Below are 6,532 nucleotides of genomic sequence, written 5' to 3'. Positions count from 1 at the left end.
CAAATGGGCGGGCGCCCGAGCAGCCCCATTACGCTGTAATAACAGAAGATGGATGGCCTGGCGCCCCACCCCCCACCCCCACCCCGTGCCGGTAACGGGAGCCGATCCTGCTCCACTCGCCCGGGAGGGAGCCCAGCCTCTGCCGCCGGGCCGCCAATCACGGTGGGGCCCAAGACGCCCAGACCTAGGAGCTTCGAAACCACGCGGCCCTCCTCGGCGGAGGAACAAAGCCCTGCGCTCAGCGGCCGCAGGGGGGGCTCACCGGGCGTCTGGCCTGCCTGCTGCCAGGACATGCAGCTGTGCACACACATGGCCTGCACACGCGCCAGGCGCCTATGTCCTTGTAGGGTGCACCTGCAGCACTTGTCCAGGCACAACCGTGACCTCATGGGACCACGCACACATCCTTTTGTGTTATGCACACAAATACATCTGCCATCAGACATGGGTATACACCCGCCAATGTAAATCCATGCACACACCGCTGTACACACCCGTGTACCTTCAGTTCTTACACATGCCTACAGAAACCACTATGTCCATACACATGTATGTGCCTAACATGATTGCTCATGTAGATATGGAAATATGTACACATATAAGCAGAAATGCTTGGACATGAACACAAGCCCTACACACTGCTCTGTGCACAAAATTCAGGGTGTCTGAACACCCACACACGTAAAAGGTGCCCGCCCACAGCTGCATCAACAAGTATTGACTGAGTCCCTACCATGTGCCTGTCAGTTAGGTGCTGGGGCAGTTATAATGAGACACCATCCCTGTCTTCTAGAATCTTAAGTTTATGGGAGGGGGCAGACAAATGGCTATGAGTGAAGGCAGAAAGTTGCTATGTGCTTTGACCCAAATAGTCTGAGATAGAAGATTTACAACTGTTAAATCGAGATAATCTTCCTGGAGGAGGTGGCTAAAGGAAGAATTTTTTTAGAGGAACTGAATTCTGAACAAAAGGTATGGAAACCGGGAGATGTAAGGAGTGTTTGAGGACAAGAAGTCTAAGAGGACAGGAGTCCAGGTGAATGGCACTGGGTGAGTGTGGTGGGAATGAGACTTCTCAGACAGACTGGGACTGGGAGGCTGGAAGCCAGGAGGCAATCCAGGAGGGTGGAGCTGGTCCACCTGAGAGATATATGAGGCCTGGGCTAGCCTAAGACATAGAAAGGAAAGGAGAGGATCAGGAAGTCAATGAAGGGGAGAGTAAGCAGCTGGGAGGCACCAGGCAGGCTGACTTAACAGGGCCTTGCACTTACACAAGCTCCATTCCTGATTGTACATTCTGCTGTCTCTGTCTTGAAATTCCACTTTTTTATTAAGAAGCTCCGTGTTTTCATTTTGCACCAGGCCTTGAAGATTATGTTGCCCATCCTGGATCCTGAGGTTTCCAGACAGAACTAGTAAGACAGGCCAGCAGGAGTAGGTTTGGGAGAGGAGCTGGTGAGTTTGGTTTGGGAGGGCGGGTACATAAGAGGCTGGAAGTGGAATGGGGGTTGAGGAGACGGGGGAAGATTCCATGTCTCCATCTGCAAAGTGAGAATTGCTGCATCACATCTGTCAGTGCCCAAGTCCACTTCTATTCTGCAGTGAGTCCGCACCCCACCACGAGCCTCAGACATACCTATCCTGTGCGCACCCCTTGCTAGAATACAGCACTCGCAAGCTCCCAGAGTTGCCCCTACATTCTCAGGGCCTGACACATGGTAGCCACTCAGTACCTGTTTGTTGAATGAATAACTGTATTCATGAATACATGTGCACATACAAATCCACATACATACTCACAGGGCTTCCATTGTCCCCACCATGATGGGAACCTGCAGGACCGAATATCTTCCCCTTTCCCACTGTCACGGCCCCACACTTCCTCCAAGACTTTTCTGTTACCCTGTGTCTAACCTGGGGGTGGAATGCCCTTGCCTCAGTGGCCCTCTCATTGGGTGTCTCCTTTGCAGGGAGAGTTGGGCCGGAGTTAAGGAGGAGCAGAGAGCGCGAGAAGCCCAGGACCCCGGGGAAGTTGGGATAGAGGAGAGGCTATGACTGAATTCCAGTCTCAGCTCCTCCCTCTGCTGGCGGCTACTCTCAACTTCTTCATCTGCAAAATGGGGACGGCAGACAGAAAGGCATTCAAACTGGCACCTGACTGCTGACACCGAGGCAGAGTAAATCGAGGCAGGTTTTGAGAAGGCTGCTTCCCTACCCCCAATTCTGGGTTCCCAGCAGTGTTGAAAGTGGATGAGGGGCCCAGGGGATGACCCAGGTGACCTCAAACAGGGGGAGGGAGACTGGCACTCCTGAGAGGAGGTGGCTGTGGTCCACTCCCAGTAGAAACCAGATGATACAGGAACTGAGACCCCAGCCAGTGCCTTGTACAACCCACATATAAGCAGGCACAGAAATGAGGTGGCCCCCAAAGATTACAGTAACACTCTGACCTCAGGTAGCTTGGGGTGGAAGGAGGCAGAGGACACCAGAGAGAGGGGCCTGGGGAGGGAGCCCAGTGGACAGGGGTGGAGGGCACCAGGGTTCCTCTGCAAGGGTACCCTGCCTTCCACTGGCAGGGACTGCTCCCTCCCGCCTCAATCAACGCTGGCTTCCCAATATGAGAATGGAAAAGGTGTGTGTTCCCAGGAACCCCCACCACCCCCACCTGTTTCCTTCACCTTCCTGTGACCCATTTTGGGTCTCTCCAATGTGTTCTGGTCCCGCCTCTATCCCAACCCCCACCCCCATTGCAGCGGTGTTAACCATCACCTCTCAGACCTGTCAGGAGGCCCTTGGGAAGCCCTCAGCAAGGGGGCTACAGTGAAAGGCACCAGGATGAGAGGGGAGATCCGGCAGGCAGGGGATGGGCCGGCTAATGGGCCTCATCCCTCCTCCCTTCACTAGTTCACTTTTTCTGTAGCGTTATTGACCCGTCATTAGTTATCCGTCCAAGGTCGACCAGCCTGGCCCAGCCATAAATCACAGCGGCTGGAGGTGGGCTACAGGCGGAGCGATGGTCCCTGGGATGCAGTCCAGAGCTCAGCCCGGGAGGAGGCACAGACAACAACAGTCTCGGAAGACAGCCACAGTCTCGGAAGAGCTTCCCCGGGGGAGCTGGGCCCGCCTTCGTCTCCACGCATCGCGGCCCTCCTCCGTGAACCTTCTCAACTTCCCCACGCTGCTCCAGGCAGCCCCTCCCTCCGTCTCTCACGCCTTTCTCCACTCCCCATCTCTTTCTTCTCTCAGGCTCTGCGTTCAAGGTGGGCAGGGAAAGAGGGATGGGGTGGGGACCCGGGGAGGTGCTGGTTCCCGCCCACTTGGTGTTCTCACCCCACCTGGTCTCCCAGTTTAGAACATCCAGGATCAAGGATAGAACACACCCAGGGGGAAACTGAGTCCTGACCAGAGTTGAGTGTGGGGAAGGGGGTCCCACCGGATTCAGCACCAAAATCACCAGTCCCAGATCCGCGGTCTCAGCTCCCAGCGGGGTGACGGGGAGGCTCTATCCCCCTCGAAGGGCACGCCAGGCCCACAGGCATCGGGCCGCCTCCTGCAGAGAAGAGCGGGGCGGGGGCTCGCGCTGCAGCAGCGCAGTAGGGACCCTTCCGCCCCACCCCACTCCACTCCCACGCCCGAGATCGGAGAGAAGCCCGGCCGCAGGTCTCCTGCCCCGCACCCACCGCACCCTTAACTACACCCCACCCGCGCCTTACCGCGCGGCCGGGACTCTTCGCCGGTCCTCGCGCGCCCTCTGCTGGCGGCTTCCGGGAAGCGCGCCCGTGGCCTCCAATACCCGCCCCGCCCCCAGCCCGGCCCCCAGCCCGGCCCCCAGCCCGGCCCCCAGCCCGGCCCCCAGCCCGGCCCCCAGCCCGGCCCCGCAGCCCGGCAGGCCCTGCACACGTCTCTGAGGACGCCCCACGGAGCACTCCCCATCCCGCCATCCCCGTTTCTGGGCGGCCGCTCCCATTCAGATCCCAGAGGCCCGTTTATTCCCAGAGGGTAGAGAGTGTTAGGATCAGGAAGGCAGAGCCTGAAGCTGGAGAGTGAGGCTCCTCCCTGCGGAGCCCGAGGGGCATCTGCAGCCCGAATTTATTCTTCGCAGGGAGGTAGGGAGGGGCCATCTCCTTGCAGACCGCCCCTCCGCTTGGTGGTCCTGCGGCTCCCATGGGCACGGGGTAAGGGAGGGTCAAGGAGGCCCTCAGGTGGGTGGACTCTGGTTCTCAAAGGCTCTGAGGTGGGAAGCTGGCGCTCAGGACTGTTGCCGGCAGGAAAAGGAAGAGCGTGGCCTCTGGGTTCTCCTGTGGTGCCACGCCCGAGGGTCCTCGGCTCCCTCCCCTTTAGGCAGCTCAGGAGGAAGGGGAACAGGCGGGAGGTGATCCCCTTGCAAGGTGCTGTCTGGCTGGCAGGTAGGGAGGGTAGCTCGACCGGAGGCTCTGCTCAAACTGGTCCCAAAGGGCTCCACACAATGCTGGGTTCCAGGCCAGGATGATGAGGGAGGATTCCTCAGCAGACGCCTGGAGCTGTGGGAAGGGGACGTCTCAGGCCAGGTGAGGCCCCCATCAGGCCCTGTGGTGGAGTTGGCATGGGGACAAGTGACGCATGTGTGGGAGGTGGGGCCGGGCCCGGTGTGTGCAGGGACATGAGGCCAAGGGCTGAGGGGAAAGGGTCAGGTGTGTGCAGGCTCGCTGGGGCCATGGGGGACAGGGTGGGCACGTAGGGATGTCTCTGAGCTACAGAGCCCAAAGATACCCGCCTCCAGCAGGGCTGGAGCTCAGGAGTGCTCAGGCATTGGAGCCCCCGACACCACTAATTCCCAAATGGAGGTGGAGAGGTCAGGAGACCCCACCTCAGGGCAAGCGGCCGACTGCTGATTCTAAACCCTAGGTTTCAGGACCGGGGGCTGTATCCTTCAACATCAGCAAGGGAACCCTCCACAGACTAAAACCCTCAGGCTCCTTGCTTCAGATAAGGGGGAAGGAGGGAAAGAGGTTAGGACAGAAAGCCCAGTTAGATCTGAGCTCGACCCACTCCCAGAGAGAAGCCAGGGAAACCAGCTGGGCTTCCCGGGTCACACAAATCTGAGCTGAAACCCAGCTCTGTTCCTCATATGGTGTGTGACTTAGGACTAGTAAATGAACCTCTCTGGACCTCACTTTCCTCATCTGCAAAATGGGGATAATACAACTACCAGAGAGCTGTTGGGAAGCCTACATGATATAATCCATGTGCAGAATGGGTTAAGGGTGGACTGGCCAGGCTCAGGAGTCAATAAATGATGGTGAAATTCTGCTGAAACAAACCAGAAATACGGTACAGCTAACTCAGGTCTCCTCACTGGAGGCCCCTTTCATAATCTGCAAAATGTGCCTCGGTCTTCTCCAATCTCCATAGAAGCTGTTGCCTTCTATCTAGTAGCAATCAAAAACATCTTTGGCTGGTCGCAGTGGCTCACGCCTGTAATCCTAACACTTTGGGAGGCTGAGGCGGGTGGATCATGAGGTCAGGAGTTCGAGACCAGCCTCACCAACATGGTGAAACCCTGTCTCTACTAAAATACAAAAATTAGCTGGGAGAGGTGGCATGCACCTGTAATCCCAGTTACTCAGGAGGCAGAGGCAGGAGAATCGCTTGAACCCGGGAGATGGAGGTTGCAGTGAGCTGAGATGGTGCCATTGCACTCCAGCCTGGGGGACAAGAGCGAAACTCTGTCTCAAAAACAAACAAACAAACAAAAACAAAAACATCTTTTACTGGCACCAATCCAGGCACCACGAATACATACATTTGAAAAACTCTGGTTTGGGAGGAGGAAGGGAACTCTAGTTTGAAAGGGCGTCAGATCAGCCTGTCTGGAGTGCCCATAACCTAGAAGGCTCTGCCTGAGCCAATGCCACAGAAACTCCTCTTGTCAAGAACCCACTCCTGTGAGAGGGAAGCTCACTGCTGCTCACCACGCAGGGGCCCAGACTCCACCTGGGCAAGAGTCACAAATACAAATGCTTACAGGGTTCGGTCCCAGGTACAGCAGTAGGGAATGGTGAGGATTTCGGGTCCAGTCAGTTACTGCCATGTGGGAGTATAGCGGAGGGATGGCATTAGGATAGAGCACCCAGCCCTCTCCCAACTTCATCCCCTGCCCACCTCCTAGGAGCTTCCTAAGACTCCCTTCCCCTAGGCCCTGTGAGTCTGTTTCCTCTGCTGCATAACAGATTATCACAAACTCTGCCCCTTAAACCAACACCCACTTATGATCTCACAGTGCTGTAGGTCAGCAGTCTGAGCAGGCTCAGCTTGGTTCTCTGCTTAGGGTCCCACAAGGCTGAAATCCAGGTCTTGCCAGCCTGGGCTCTTCGCTGGTGGCTCTGGGAAAGGCTACGTTCACATGCATTCTTGTTGCTGGTAGAATTCAGTTCCTTGTGGCTGTAGGACTGTTTCCCTGCTGGCTGTCAGCCGGGACTGCTTTTTAAGGACCCTCTCTGACCCTTCTCATGCTTCACATCTCCCTGACTTCCCTTCTGCTACCAGCCAGAGA

Source organism: Rhinopithecus roxellana, chromosome 11 (genome assembly GCF_007565055.1).
Source record: "Rhinopithecus roxellana isolate Shanxi Qingling chromosome 11, ASM756505v1, whole genome shotgun sequence".
In the NCBI taxonomy this organism is placed as follows: Eukaryota; Metazoa; Chordata; class Mammalia; order Primates; family Cercopithecidae; genus Rhinopithecus; species Rhinopithecus roxellana.
The sequence above is the reverse complement of the archived record's forward strand: the minus strand, read 5'-3'. Positions refer to the sequence as shown.